Source organism: Ictalurus furcatus, chromosome 19 (genome assembly GCF_023375685.1).
Source record: "Ictalurus furcatus strain D&B chromosome 19, Billie_1.0, whole genome shotgun sequence".
Lineage (NCBI taxonomy): Eukaryota > Metazoa > Chordata > Actinopteri > Siluriformes > Ictaluridae > Ictalurus > Ictalurus furcatus.
Window position 1 is genome coordinate 8,251,522 of NC_071273.1, and position 15,569 is coordinate 8,267,090.

The 15,569-nt window shown below is 41.0% G+C and overlaps 1 protein-coding gene across 1 annotated transcript in view; it reads left to right on the forward strand.

Annotated features, from left to right (window-relative positions):
- plxnb2a.1 (plexin b2a, tandem duplicate 1) overlaps positions 1 to 15,569 on the forward strand; it is a 115,271-nt gene that overhangs the window by 46,189 nt on the left and 53,513 nt on the right. The window contains exon 2 of the mRNA XM_053650555.1: positions 10,410 to 10,470. The gene's annotated coding sequence lies outside the window, so the exon portion shown is untranslated. The remainder of the gene's footprint in view (positions 1 to 10,409; positions 10,471 to 15,569) is intronic.

Consider the following 15,569-nt stretch of genomic DNA (forward strand, 5'->3'; position numbering starts at 1 on the left):
ATTTTAATTTCTGAAACAATTTAGCATGAGATCTACACAAAAACAGAAGAAATCAGGATGGAGCAAATACTTTTTCATAGCACTGTGTGTGTGTCTGTGTGTATATATGCACACTTATCTGACCACTTGCTCACGCCCACATAAAAGGGAAGCAAAGCTCCCACTTGCACAATTATTTTTGTTGCGAAATATGGGAGTCCAGGCCCAATGCCCTGTGAACGTTTCTGACAAAATTAAAAAAAACAAAAAAAAAACAAACATATGCACCCTCCTATTTGTGGGGGGGGGGGGGCACTCAGGGGTTGTAGTGGGAGAGGAAATGAAATTATTCAGCTGTGATTGTAACCATCCTCACGTCTCGATCCGACACGCACATGATCAGGTTGAGTGGTAGAAAGAGTAGTAACGGGCTCAACTCACAAACACTTCTGCGTCTCTTTTTAGTGTCGCGCCTGCATTTCTGCTTCATTCAGACACTCTCAATAGCAGTATTTTAGTCTGCGTCTGCAAGAGCTCCCAAAGATGAATGTCCGTGATATGCACAAGGTATGTAAGAATACTTACAAAGATCCTTCTAGCAAGCCAAGAAAGGCTGTATGCTTCAATTCACTTCAATTCAGTTCACTTCCATTCAATTCAATTCAGTATTATTTGTATAGCGGATTTAACAATGCACATGGTCACAAAGCAGCTTTACAGAAACATATCAATTCAGAATATACATTTAAAATGTGCGAAGTTATCCCTAACGAGCAAGCCAGAGGCGACGGTAGCAAGGAAAATCTCCCTGAGACGGCATGAACCTTGAGAGGAACCAGACTCAACAGGGAACCCATCCTCATCTGGGTGACACCGGATTATAAAGAATTCCCTTCTAGAACGGTGTACTACGTGATCAAAAAGTATTCAGCAGAAATGCTCAGCAGGAATGTTCAGTAGAAATGAAACTGGAGATTGTTTGTTTGAGCTGAAATAGAAAAAAAAGGGGGGTAAAAAGTGTCGTTGGAACCTGTAAAGGTAAATACACTCTATGGCCAAAAGTTTGTGGACACCTGACCGTCACGTCTGTATGTGATCCATCAGACATCCCATTCCACATTTAGTCACTTTGCTGTTAGAATGCGCTCCACTCTTCTGGGAAGGCTTTCCACTAGATTTTGGAGCGTGGCTGTGGGGATTTGTGATCATTCAGATACAAGCGCACTAGTGAGGTTAGGTCGCTGACGTTTGGTGAGGAGGTCTGTGGTGCGGTCGTCGTTCCGGTTCATCGTCAGGGTTCTGTTCAGGACACTCGAGTTCTTCCAATCCAACCTTCACAACCCATGTCTTTACTGGGATTTCTTTGAGCACAGGTTCCCGTGAAGGGAAACTGCAACGCTACAGCATACAAAGAAATTCGATAGAAGTGCGTGCGCCAACATTGTGGCAACAGGTGTCTAAAACAAATACCTTACTGTAAATATAGTAATAATTATTCGAGAAACCTGAAGGACAAGTTGCCATCTCACTGTACTGATGAATGTAAGTGCGAGACTTTATAAAATGGAAATGAATGCATATCGGTGGTGAGAGAGAGTCTTAACGAGAGAGAGTCCTCCATTTCTTGCATAAAGTTCGTAATGTAAACGTGTCGCGCTCTCGCGAAGACCTTTCAGTTCATCGGTAAGTAGGTAAGGCTTCGGGAGCAGCGGGAGGTTTGGCTGGCCAGGTGGCGCAGGCTTCATCAGAGCCATGTGATGAATACGATGGTGGAACCAGTCAGTCTGCGCCAAGCCTCCTGGGCTCTAAGCAGGTGCTGTCGTCTTTTTCCATCAAATATCCTCCATCTTGCTCTCGAGGTAGGGGGCAAGGGAGACAGATCTGGCAAGCAGTGTAAGCACACTTCAGCTCTAGTCAAGGCCAAGTACTGTGGAAAGTTTTCTCGTTTCCAAACAGCTTGCGTATTTTCATAATTTTGTCTGCTGCGTGTAACGTTTAAAAGTAGCAGCCGGTTTATTTTTCCGGGGACGACAGGGATTAAGAATCAACAGTCTAGAAATTTATTTTGTTTAGTATCTCCCTATGAGTTTATTTTTTCTTTTCCTGTGTGATACTTGCGGAATTTGTTGGAAATAATCGTCTGCTGTATTAAGTTGAAAACGAGTTAAAGGTTGTTGGCCAGACATAATATGTATGCGTGTGTGTCTGTGTTTCATTTCTTCTTCTTCTTTTTTTTTCTTCTTTCCCCTCTTCCCCCTTGCTCTGAAGTTCTTTCATGTCTGGAAGAGAAAAGTAGGACGGAGATTAAGCGGGCTTGCTTGAACAGCACAGCCAGGCATGTGCACTACACTCTTTCATCTTTAATCACATTGGCCATTGACTGGCTGTGTGTGTGCAAGAGTTGAGTTTATTCATCATGTGTTCACCGAGAGCTGAACACCACACTGACGGTATTCGTCTGCTTCAGAGTGACCGGCCTTCATGCACCTCCATCCCAGTCTGAGCATGAAGGAGATGGCTAGAACAAGGTGACCGGTGCTAGAATTAGATTCACACGTCCTCCTGTCCACTCAGTGAGACCGATTATGCTCGCGTGTGTGAAGCTGACGATTCGTGCGGCATCTCTGCTTCCGTCCTCGTTCTGTTTTGCTCGCCTGGTTCTTCCTGTGTCTTTCTTGCCCATAGTGCACTAATTGACATTTCTGTCCACCTTTGTAGGCAGGAATTGGAGTGTGTGTGTGTGTGTGTTCCTGAGTGAATCCATGATTCAGGAGATTGCTATGAGGACCACTGAGTGTTTTTGGCTTGTAGAGTCGTGTGTGTGTGTGTGTGTGTGTGTGTGTGTCGGAGCAATATGTCCCACTGTAATGGATCAGTCCATCATACAGAGCCGAAGTGAACTGGCTTTTTTCCACCGACGGTTTCCATTGCTTGTTCCAGCAGCAGAGTCTAAGCTCAGACTGCTGCGCACTTTCTCCTGAAAGAAAGTCAAAAATGTTCTGAAAACTTAAAACAAAACCAAAACTTGAAGGGTGCCATTATTTTATTTATGACTACGGTGTGAAACTCCCATGTCAGTTCCGCTATCAAACCGGTGAAAACGCAGACTCCAGCGTCCTGAGCGTCGTGTGTGTGTGTGTGTGTGTGTGTGTGTGTCTGATTAATCCCCACCGAACAATAAAGACATGATAAAGCTGCTGATATTTCTGGTAAATAAAACCGCAGCAGTACTTAGAGGAGAATATTGAGCACATTAAGTGCTTCAGCTGAAGTTTGCCACCCAGTTCGCTCAGCAACGAAAGTGAAGACGTCCCTCTTCCAAAGTGCTTACGTGTAGCTTGTTAATATTGACGCACTGCAAAATATTGCCGAACATAGCCGCAGATCAGAACACGTAAACATGATCTGCTGGGTTTTTTTTTTTTCTCTTTGTGATTTATCCTGTTCTGTGTCCTGTAGGGGCTTCCGTAAAATTATCTCCACACTTAGCTTTAAACCGCACTATTAAATATAGCTTTTGTGATTATAATCCAAACTAAATCTTTTTTATTATTATTTATTTATTTATTCATTTTTATTTACGCTCTAGCATGTGAGCGTAGTGTTTAAGGTTGGGTCATTGTAAACCCGTTTTATTATTTGCAGAAGAAAAGAAAAGCAGATAAAGCAGCATAACTGAACTAGAGTAAAATAACCTCAATCTCATTTGATATAGACGACTAGGGCTTTATTTTTAGCTGCTTTCTGTGAGAACCGTGCAAAATACACAAACACACCAGTGAACTGGTTCTGACCTGCGACTTCTGGACGCATTGTGGTTTTTCCATGCCTACATTTTTGGGACAAACCCGCCAGTAGCGTAGCAAACTACATCTGTATGGCGAACAGCGGAAAAAGGGAAGTTGTCGGATAAATAATGACCCTGGGATAGTGAGAAGTGCGAAGCGTGAAGGAAAATGGACAGAGAAACCTTGATTGCCGCTAGTGTAGCGCTATGAGGCGGGACACGTGTGTTCTGGCGAACATTACAGTAGTACAGCATGACTCATCAGAGTTTTGTTTTTAAGAACTTTCCTGGAAAGTGCTGAACTTTTAAAATGAAAATGTTGCAAAAACCTTTTAATTTCATTTAAAGAATGTTTTTTTTCATTGTAGGTGTACCATTACACTAAGGAGCAAAACAAAAAGCTCTGTATCATCAATTTTTTTTTGTTTGAGGGGCGAGTGCAGCTTTTCTCTGCAAATATATTGCTTTTTTTTTTTTTTTTTTTTTTTTTAAATAAAAATACTGTACATGTCTTTCAATTATTTTTTTTTTTAAATAGAAATTGTGTGCATGCGCTCCCTTAATAATAACAACGATCAGCAGGGTTGGCAAGGTTTCGCCAAACGTCTGTTAGACCTTTTTAGGCGAATAATCCGAGACACGCCAATCTGTACACTCTGGCAAAGTGTGTGATGCACTGCACATGGAGTGCCGAGAACGAAAAGATCCAAACCATCAAACCAGCTCGCTTTAACACTCTTGAACACATCGTCTCTGTAAATATAAGGCACATATCCAGTGGGGCGTGTTTACTTTATGAATATGCGCTTGGAATACTTGCTGGATGTCGTCGTGGCTGAATTCCGGATAACAGCCAAAAATAGAGAAGAGGCCAAAGGGTTAGGTTTTTTTTTTTTTTTTTGGCCTGTGATGTACTTTATCTCTGTTTTAAGAAAATATAAGTACATTTTTACTCAAACATTACATCTAGGTTCTTTTCCAGCTGAGTGAAGAGCTTTTGGACGAAGAAGCCTTCATTTTGTCACGTATACGTTGTGAAATTTTCTTCGCATTTCCCAGCTTGTTCGGAATCTGCGGTCAGAGCGCAGAGTCAGCCACGATGGAGGGCCTCGGGAGCGGAGAGGGTGGAGTGCCTTGCTCAAAAGCCCAACGTTGGTGCTTGAAACCCCTGACATACTGATCAGCAAACCCGTGCCTTAAATACTGACTCACTACTGATGTGCTAACTAAGCATGATTTTCTCATAAATAGATGTCAGGCTTTGCTCAAGCTCCAGGAAAGCTGCATGATATACGTATACATATAATAGGCGTGTGATGATTGGATGATTCAGATTGACGTATCGATTTGGCAATGGCTGAGGCAACGATACTTGGGTAGGCGGAATCCAAGTAATAAGAACTAAATAGACAAAGTAAAGGGTGGATGAGGAACGGTTTATGTATTGCGCTGCCGTAGTTGCTCGTTCCCCTTTTTCGGTGGTACAGGAACGAAAGAAGCTCCAGTTCTGAGGAAATCTAGTCGAATAGCTTAGCATATCGTGTTGATTTCTATGCCTCCAACATGTCTGGCATTCATATTCGCCCCAAGATGGAGTTGACTCGTCAACGGCTGTTGCCGTCATGCTGGAGACGTAGATCAGATGGCTCTTTGGAAACATGGATCAGATGGCATAGGGGATATTTGGAAGCCAACCCAAAATAGTGCTCCTGGAATAAATCGGAACCGAGTTCAGCTCGAGATGCGACCTAGGTCCCGACATCCTGTTTTAAATAGGTCCATGACGAAAATTGTTTTTTTTTTTTTTTTTTTTTTTTTTGGGAGGAGGCGGAGGGGGGATTTTTCCTTCACAAAAACCAGCATTGTGTCTGCATCGTGATTTTTCTGTGTTATTGGAGCACAGGATCAAAAAACAAAAAAATGTACTCCAGCAGCACAATGAGCCTCCGAACACACACTCAGTGTATATGCGTTCTAAACAGACCAGATCTAAAAATATGAGCTCATCTGTCCTTCCCCTGCTGGATAGAAGCTCCTGGGAAAGAGGGGTTGCTCAGTTGTTTTTGAGCAGCTCTCCGCCTCGTGGGTGTGTGTGTGTGTGTGTGTGTGTGTGTGTGTGTCTTTGTCTCTCTCTCTGTGTGTGGGTGGGTGGGTGTGTGTGTTAGATCAGAGTGTGTAGAATGGAGCGTAGCTGAGTGTGTGTGAGTTAAACAGAGCTCAGACAGTCCAGCATGTCTCTTGGCCCTCCTCACTGTGTGAGTGTGATATGAGAGAGAGAGAGAGAATGTTTTATGAGAAATGAGCAGTGTAATGGTTTTATGAGTCTGCACTCTTACAGGCCTTGTCCCATTTCTCGCTCTCTAACCCCACAGCTCATGATGAGAAGTGAAATTGCTTTCTCTCTGAAGCATTTCCTTCATTCCGCTTAACCTTTTTTATACTAGTTTCTGAAACTCACTCCCTCCTTCACGGTGTCTAAGGACCTGTCAGTAGTCAGTAGTGGAGCTGACCTCGGCTTTGGTTAGTCACAGAGCTCTCCTTTTGTTCTTTTGTGTGTTTGTTTTCCTTCTGGTAAACAAACTTAACCATGCTGTGCTATTGCATTAAAGCATGTGCTTGCCTGAGCTTTCATACTGCCTCTCATACTGCCTCTCATACCGCTCTGCCTCTTACTGCTCATACTGTCTCTCATACTGCCTCTCATACTGCCTCATACCGCTCTGCCTCTTATTGCTCATACTGTCTCTCATACAGACTACTGCCTCATACCGCTCTGCCTCTTATTGCTCATACTGTCTCTCATACAGACTACTGCCTCATACCGCTCTGCCTCTTATTGCTCATACTGTCTCTCATACAGACTACTGCCTCATACCGCTCTGCCTCTTATTGCTCATACTGTCTCTCATACAGACTACTGCCTCATACCGCTCTGCCTCTTATTGCTCATACTGTCTCTCATACAGACTACTGCCTCATACCGCTCTGCCTCTTATTGCTCATACTGTCTCTCATACAGACTACTGCCTCATACCGCTCTGCCTCTTATTGCTCATACTGTCTCTCATACAGACTACTGCCTCATACCGCTCTGCCTCTTATTGCTCATACTGTCTCTCATACAGACTACTGCCTCATACCGCTCTGCCTCTTATTGCTCATACTGTCTCTCATACAGACTACTGCCTCATACCGCTCTGCCTCTTATTGCTCATACTGTCTCTCATACAGACTACTGCCTCATACCGCTCTGCCTCTTTCTGCTCATACTGTCTCTCATACTGCCTCTCATACTGCCTCATACCGCTCTGCCTCTTACTGCTCATAGTGCCTCTCATACTGCCTCTCATACTGCCTCATACCGCTCTGCCTCTTACTGCTCATACTGCCTCTCATACTGCCTCTCATACTGCCTCATACCGCTCTGCCTCTTATTGCTCATAGTGCCTCTCATACTGCCTCTCATACTGCCTCATACCGCTCTGTCTCTTACTGCTCATACTGCCTCATACCGCTCTGCCTCTTATTGCTCATACTGCCTCTCATACAGACTACTTCCTCATACTGCTCTGCCTCTTACTGTTCAGAATGCCTCTCATACAGACTACTGCCTCATACCGCTCTGCCTCTTACTGCTCATACTGTCTCTCATACAGACTACTGCCTCATACCGCTCTGCCTCTTACTGCTCATACTGTCTCTCATACAGACTACTGCCTCATACTGTGTGCCTGTCTTTTTCTTTCTTTCTTTTCTTTCGTTCTCTCCCTTTCTCTTTTTCTTTCTCGCTCTGTTTTCGTGCTCGAACTCACTCCCATTTATTTATGGCCATGCTCTTTAAAACTTGTTAAAAGTTCAAAAGTTACAAAATTCAAGCGATATTGTGGATGGCTGCACTGGAAAGCAGCACGTCTCATCAGTTTGTAAAGCCTTCTTGCCCGCTCAGGCGAAACTTAATGTTTATTAAAGGAAAATAACGACATAAAGCAGTCATTTATTTCCCCCCCTTTTTCTCAAAAATCATCTCTCTGTGTGTTGCACCTCCTGTATGTATCGCTCCAGCACCCACCCACCTGTAAAAACTAGAGGCTGTAGGGTATGTAGGAACTTCATGCTTCACGTGGCCTCGATGTAGTTGGACACCCTGTTTGCTGTGACCCCCTGAGGCTCAGAGTTGATCTCTCTGACCGGCCAGAAGCCCTGCAGTTAAGCCGAAAGGGAGAGCAGGAAGCTGGGGGTCACGCGAGATGGGAGGATTGCAGGGGGTGAAGGTTTGGAATTATGCAAGCTTCTGCTGGAAGAGAGAGAGAGAGAGAGAGAGAGAGCGAGAGAGATCTGTCTCTGGATGACGGTTTCACACAGAGAGGTAGAAGGCATTCTGGTATGGATCTCATAAACTAGAATTAAAAAAAGATCAGGAAGTCAAGCACAGGGGTCGCGACTTTACTCACATACAGATTTTCCTGATTTTTATTTGTATTTTTTTTTGCTTTAGTATACTCTCGGTTGAGTTTCACAGTGATCTCTGCCCTGAATGCTAACCTTACGTGACCCTTGCTGGATGCGTGGGAAAGACGAAAAGCAGTGTGGTACCTCCATCTTGGCTTGCTGTGCGTGTGTGTGTGTGTGTGAGTGAGTGATCACTGTTTCCAGTAGAGCACATTGGTCTCCCAGTCTATTACACTGAGGGCTTAGGGAGGAGATTTTGGATCCTCTCTCGACCACGTCGCCCACAACTGGGCCGTTCCACGGTGCAGCCCTACAATTCCTTCTGCTCTTTCAGTTGGTTGGAAGGACGATGGTGGAAGCTGATGATCGAGGAACGGTCTTGCTTTAAGAATCCCCAACTAGTCTTGCATCTCAAGCTGCACCCGTTTTCACTTGGCAGACAAACAGGTCTTTTAATGTGTAATATGGTTGCTTCATGTGCAGCAACTCTAGTTTTGATGTCCCTGCCAGTTTGCCTGTAGTCTTTTCTTTTTCTCTCCTCCCCCCCCCCCCGCCCCCTTCCCTGTCCTTTTCATTGGTTTAATGCTGTACGCCAAACCATATTCAATTTGAGTCACGTTAATGGAACAGCCATGTGTAGAAAGTTTTAAAGCGGATGTGAGCCACCTAAAGCGTGAAAGGGTGTGTGTACACTGTACAGGCAACTCTCTAGTGTAACATCACGTTATCTTTGTGAGTATAACCCCCCCATACACACACACACACACACACACACACACACACCAACCAGTAGCTTAAATAACAGTAATGCACTGCACTTAAACATTAACCCGTTACTCTCTAACACCAATGCTTTTGTGGTGGTCGAAATGTGTAACGGTTGGCAGGTCTGCTAATATAATATAATATAATCAGTGGTGATAATATTAATATATCTCACAAGCGTAATGCATAAGCTTTTTCTAATAGCGAGTGTATAGGGAGGAAAGAATAGAAAGTCTAGGAGAAGCAGAGAATGGAAAAGCAAAAGATTTCCGAATTCAGAAACATGACTACAAACATCTGGTTCTCGTTGGTGGGGGAAAACGGGGCAGGGTTCTGAGATCTGGCAACACATTTTAATATATAACTCTATGTAAGTATATAGATATAGACAGTGCACACAAATGGAGACGCGTTTAGACGGAGAAAGCTTGCTTCGAGATAAAAGACAGGATGAGATTTGAGCCAAAGACGTCATCCAGGCCACGGCAGTGCTTCCATGTGTGGACATAGACAGGCAGTAAAACATTGCACATGCCGGTTAGACACTGATTTCCTGCGTAATAGGGAGGGCTATGTGAGCAAAAGATGCAACACACCCGTTCATAACGTAATGTCCGAGATGCTCGGAGAGGAAGAGGACCAAGCTCTTAGGAGTGACGTGCGCGCTCTCTCATCCAGCCCGACATGGGCGGAACCGCTGGATGGGTTTCACTGAGTGGGGCTTTGTCTGCCAGAAGGGGTGTCGCTAAAACAATCACGATTTTCCACTTCTAATCATGATCATCCCGGGCGTCATTAGGAACCCCACAGCCAGGCTTTCAACTGCACGCTGTGCTTCCGCTGCGCGCTGTTTTTATCCGCGTCAGTTTCAGAAGTAGGCCGTAATCAGAACTCCAGGCAAGTGCGGAGATGCAGCCCAGATCGACGCTCCTGCTGGATAGACAGCCTCTCAGAAATGCAGAGAGGTGGGAGATGTGTTGGTAGAAAGACTTATAGATGCTTAAACGTGTCGCAATAGTAATAGGCGGAAATATTTATTTGGGGTGGGGGGGGCGTTTCCTGCTTCCCACCTGCCCTCATTTGCATACAAGGTATGTTATGTAAGGAACAAAATACAACCAGGAATACTCTTCTAGAAAAATACCACCACAAAGATGATTATAGACCTGAAGAATAGCCTCAGAACGAATGGCTGAGCCAAAACTATGTCCTGAATCCTCATGAACAAGGGGGGGAAAAGATTTGATCTGGCGAGAATACCTCTCCGTGTGGAAAATCTTTATGTAGCATGTTTATTAAGAGCTCAGGTTCGTAAAATGAAGACATCACACAGTCTCACACATGGCTGTAGGAGTGTTTGTGTCTTCTCATTCATGATTTTCATTTCCCTCCGCTTCTCTCTCTCTCTCTCTCTCTCTCTCTCTCTCAGTGTGTCTGCTGTCCTGTTGAAGAGCGCCAGTCGGAGTGAGTGAGGACGAGGAGGAGCACAAGTAAGTGAAGAATATGGCTCAGGGTGGTTAGGAAGGTTATTCTGAGATGCCCTAAGTAAATAAGGATGGATTTTGTGTTTGCCGGAGTGAAAAGAAAGACGGTAAAGACAGCGAGGGAGGTGATTACTCTCAGGATTCCCTTAAACGGCGATCTTTATTTTCCAAGCACACCCTGCTTTTGTGCTTTTCATTAAGTGCTCAGTTGGCTGCCAGAGCTTCTGTTGTCTGCGCACGCACACACACACACACACACACACACACACACACACACACACACACACACACACACACACACCACGTCAATGAAATATGAGCCGTGCCTGTCAGTTTCGAAAAATGCATAATCATTTCTTGCACAAACATACATTCAGTCTCTGTCTCTGTCTCTCGCCCTTCTTGTCCTCCCGTCATTATTTCCGCGCCGTGTTTACGTTGGCGGCCTGCCTCTGCCTCTGCCTCTGCCACTGCCTCATCACTTTCCATCAAGCCGTGGCGCTGAGCTGTTAAGTAAATTATGATTGAAAGGCAGATTAAAAAACAGGCAGCGTTCCAGTGACTGATCTAATTCTGCTCTGCAATCAAAACTTCCACTGTCTGATTGATATGTTTCAGAGGTAGCAGAAGTTGAAGGCTGCGTGAGATTTAGAGCGTTTTCCTTTCTTCCATTTCAGAGCTAAAGACCTCGGTGCGGTAGTAATATTTTTGCATTATCAAATCGTTTTCAAACGGTTAGATCCTGGCGTGTCACGTAGCTCCTGTCAATCACAGAACATGCCGTGTGTGTGTGTGTGTGTGTGTGTGTGTGTGTGTGTATTGAAAAGGAGTGCTCCAGTCCATCTTTGAGGGTAATGTGAATTGCAGACGTGCATTTCCTAGCTCCAGGATTTATTCAACTCCAAGGGCAGAGCACTCGACCTGCCAAAATAAAGACCACATAAGGAAAGACACTTCATACTGACCTGGATTATGTCATGAGAATATCAGTGACTCTCCCTCTCTGACTCACACGTTTTTTTTTTTTTTTAATGTTACATGTGTATAATTTTAGGCTTAAGTAATAAAATAAATAATCATAAAATTTAGCTGAAAATGTTCAGTGAGAAGTGTGAAGTAATTACAAAAGCTCATCAAAAAATAAAATGGTAAATTATGCAAACAATAGGTAAATAAAAAAATAACAGAGACGAAGAGAAATATTCATCTAAATTATGTATTTTTATTATTATTATTATTTTGAAGAATAATATAAAAGTAATATAAAATTATTGAGGCAGTAAAATTAAGGCAAATAGAAGTGAAAGGGGGGAAAATGTATTATTGTTGTTGTTGTTATTGTACCTCAGGCATAGAATGGAGCCTGATGAATGTTCAATGATAATGTGCTCTAGATCTCTGGTGCATTTTAAAAAAAAAAAAAAAAAAAAAAAAAAAAGGATGAAGCAGATTTTATTTATAAATTAAAACAAAAACAAAAAAAACGAATAAAATCTGCTTCATCCTTTTTTTTAAAAAAAAAAAAAAAAACGGATGAAGCAGATTTTATTTATAAATTAAAACAAAAACAAAAAAAAACGAATAAAATCTGCTTCATCCTTTTTTTTTTTTTTTTTTTTTTTTTTAAAAAAGGATGAAGCAGATTTTATTCGTTTTTTTTTTGTTTTTGTTTTAATTTATAAATAAAATCTGCTTCATCCTTTTTTTTTTTTTTTTTTTTTTTTTAAAAAAAAAAGGATGAAGCAGATTTTATTCGTTTTTTTTTGTTTTTGTTTTAATTTATAAATAAAATCTGCTTCATCCTTTTTTTTTTTTTTTTTTTTTTTGGTAAAAGCTTTCATATGTTGAACATGGAGAAGACTAGCACTAGATCAGGGTTTCCCCCGACCAGGGGTTTGTGATGGCACTGCAGTGAGAGTTAAACCTAAATTCCAGTGTTCGCTAGCTACAGCCTCCTTCGTGGCTGAAAGCGTCTTCATTTGGAGAACTCCTTAAGATCACTCCGAGCGAACAGACACGTCAGTCAAAGAAATTCATAAGCACAAGTTAGACAGCAAACGCTTCACTGGAGGAGAAGTTCTGAAAGTACAGCGAGATGTATTTCAGATTTGGATTTATGTCCACGGAGAGCGACAAGGCCAAACCGTTTCCCGGGTGTGTGATGTTTCAAGCAGCTTTCTAACGAAGACATTCGGAAGCATGAAAAGCTGGCCATAAAACCATACAAGGCAGGGTGGTGTAGATTTAAAACAGCAATAAAAGCTGTAACTTTTTCTCAAAAGTGAAGGATTCACCTAACATCGCCCTGCCGGGGGTAGGCGAGACCAGCCATTTATCGTGAACGGGTTCAGCTGACAAGAGGTTGACACCAAATGATCTCAATACACAATCTGGAACACGGTTCATCAGGCGTTCGGAAATGTGTGAAGGTGCTGTTAAGTAATTACATAAAAAAGAAGCAAGGTAGACTGTTGGTAGATAGTTTTAGTGTTAGTAGACTATTAATAGATAGTGTTAGTGTTAGTAGACTATTAGTAGATAGTGTTAGTAGACTATTAATAGATAGTGTTAGTAGACTATTAATAGATAGTGTTAGTGTTAGTAGACTATTAATAGATAGTGTTAGTAGACTATTAGTAGATAGTGTTAGTGTTAGTAGACTATTAGTAGATAGTGTTAGGGTTAGTAGACTATTAGTAGATAGTGTTAGTGTTAGTAGACTATTAGTAGATAGTGTTAGTGTTAGTAGACTATTAGTAGTTAGTGTTAGTGTTAGTAGACTATTAGTAGATAGTGTTAGTGTTAGTAGACTATTAGTAGATAGTGTTAGTGTTAGTAGACTATTAGTAGTTAGTGTTAGTAGACTATTAGTAGATAGTGTTAGTAGACTATTAGTAGTTAGTAGATAGTGTTAGTAGACTATTAGTAGTTAGTAGATAGTGTTAGTAGACTATTAGTAGATAGTGTTAGTAGACTATTAGTAGTTAGTAGATAGTGTTAGTAGACTATTAGTAGTTAGTAGATAGTGTTAGTAGACTATTAGTAGATAGTGTTAGTAGACTATTAGTAGTTAGTAGATAGTGTTAGTAGACTATTAGTAGTTAGTGTTAGTGTTAGTAGACTATTAGTAGTTAGTGTTAGTAGACTATTAGTAGTTAGTGTTAGTGTTAGTAGACTATTAGTAGATAGTGTTAGTAGACTATTAGTAGATAGTGTTAGTAGACTATTGGTAGTTAGTGTTAGTGTTAGTAGACTATTAGTAGTTAGTAGATAGTGTTAGTAGACTATTAGTAGTTAGTGTTAGTAGACTATTAGTAGTTAGTGTTAGTGTTAGTAGACTATTAGTAGTTAGTGTTAGTAGACTATTAGTAGTTAGTGTTAGTGTTAGTAGACTATTAGTAGATAGTGTTAGTAGACTATTGGTAGTTAGTGTTAGTAGACTATTGGTAGATAGTTTTAGTATTAGTAGACTATTAGTAGTTAGTGTTAGTAGACTATTAGTTGTTAGTGTTAGTAGACTATTAGTAGATAGTGTTAGTGTTAGTAGACTATTAGTAGTTAGTAGTTAGTGTTAGTAGACTATTAGTAGTTAGTGTTAGTAGACTATTAGTAGTTAGTGTTAGTGTTAGTAGACTATTAGTAGTTAGTAGATAGTGTTAGTAGACTATTAGTAGTTAGTGTTAGTGTTAGTAGACTATTAGTAGATAGTGTTAGGGTTAGTAGACTATTAGTAGATAGTGTTAGTAGACTATTGGTAGTTAGTGTTAGTGTTAGTAGACTATTAGTAGATAGTGTTAGTGTTAGTAGACTATTAGTAGTTAGTAGATAGTGTTAGTAGACTTAGTAGTTAGTGTTAGTGTTAGTAGACTATTAGTAGTTAGTGTTAGTGTTAGTAGACTATTAGTAGTTAGTGTTAGGGTTAGTAGACTATTAGTAGATAGTGTTAGTAGACTATTGGTAGTTAGTGTTAGTAGACTATTGGTAGATAGTTTTAGTATTAGTAGACTATTAGTAGTTAGTGTTAGTAGACTATTAGTTGTTAGTGTTAGTAGACTATTAGTAGATAGTGTTAGTGTTAGTAGACTATTAGTAGTTAGTGTTAGTGTTAGTAGACTATTAGTAGATAGTGTTAGTGTTAGTAGACTATTGGTAGATAGTTTTGTTTATTTCAAGCATGTATTTCTAGGAAGAAGCAAAATGATCTAATCTAAGGGATAAGCTTCGAAATGAACATTTCTGTCCTGAATGGATATATTTCTGTAAAGCTGCTTTGTGACTTTGTTAAAAGTGCTATTCAAATAAAATTGTAATTGTGTAATAGAATATGAAAATCATAAAGTAGAAATGAGTAACTATGTCTAGAAATAGGTTTAATAATCTTAGGTTAAAGGCTGTATGTATGTATGTATGTATGTATGTATGTATGTGTGTGTGTGCATATATATATATATATATATATATATATATATATATATATATATATATATATATATCTCATACACGTGATGTAGTGAAATTGTTCTTCTTAGTAAAAGTTTTTTCTTCGTTCCTCGTCCCACAGTGCAACAACGAACAGACCAGCAACAAGCTAAAGATATACACACAATAAAAATAGAATAAAATAAAGTACCGTAGACATGTAGAGAATGTAATGTGAATAGAATGGAATATGTAGAGAAAAATATGCAAATGCGGAATTGTATAGAGTTGTACAGTGTTTACCGAAACTGAGCAATGTGCAAAAATGTTTCTATAGTGCAAGCTTGTGTGTGAGAGTGAGTGAGGTACAGGTTATATGCGGACTCTCTCTCTCTCTCTCTCTCTCTTTCTCACACACACACACACACACACACACACACACGCACACCAGTTTGCACTATTTTGTGTGCATATTTGTTGTGTATCTCATAATGAGAGAAATTAGATAACTTTTCCTTTATTCAAGATATCGTCACGCTGCCATTGTAATTTTTTTTGCTGTGCACTGAATGTTTTTGTGTGTGTGTGTGTGTGCGCGCACATACACAGACATCCAGAATATGCTTGTGTGAAGGAACTGAGGTATGATTTCGGTGGATTGAAGCTTTGTTCCTGTTGTCGACTAG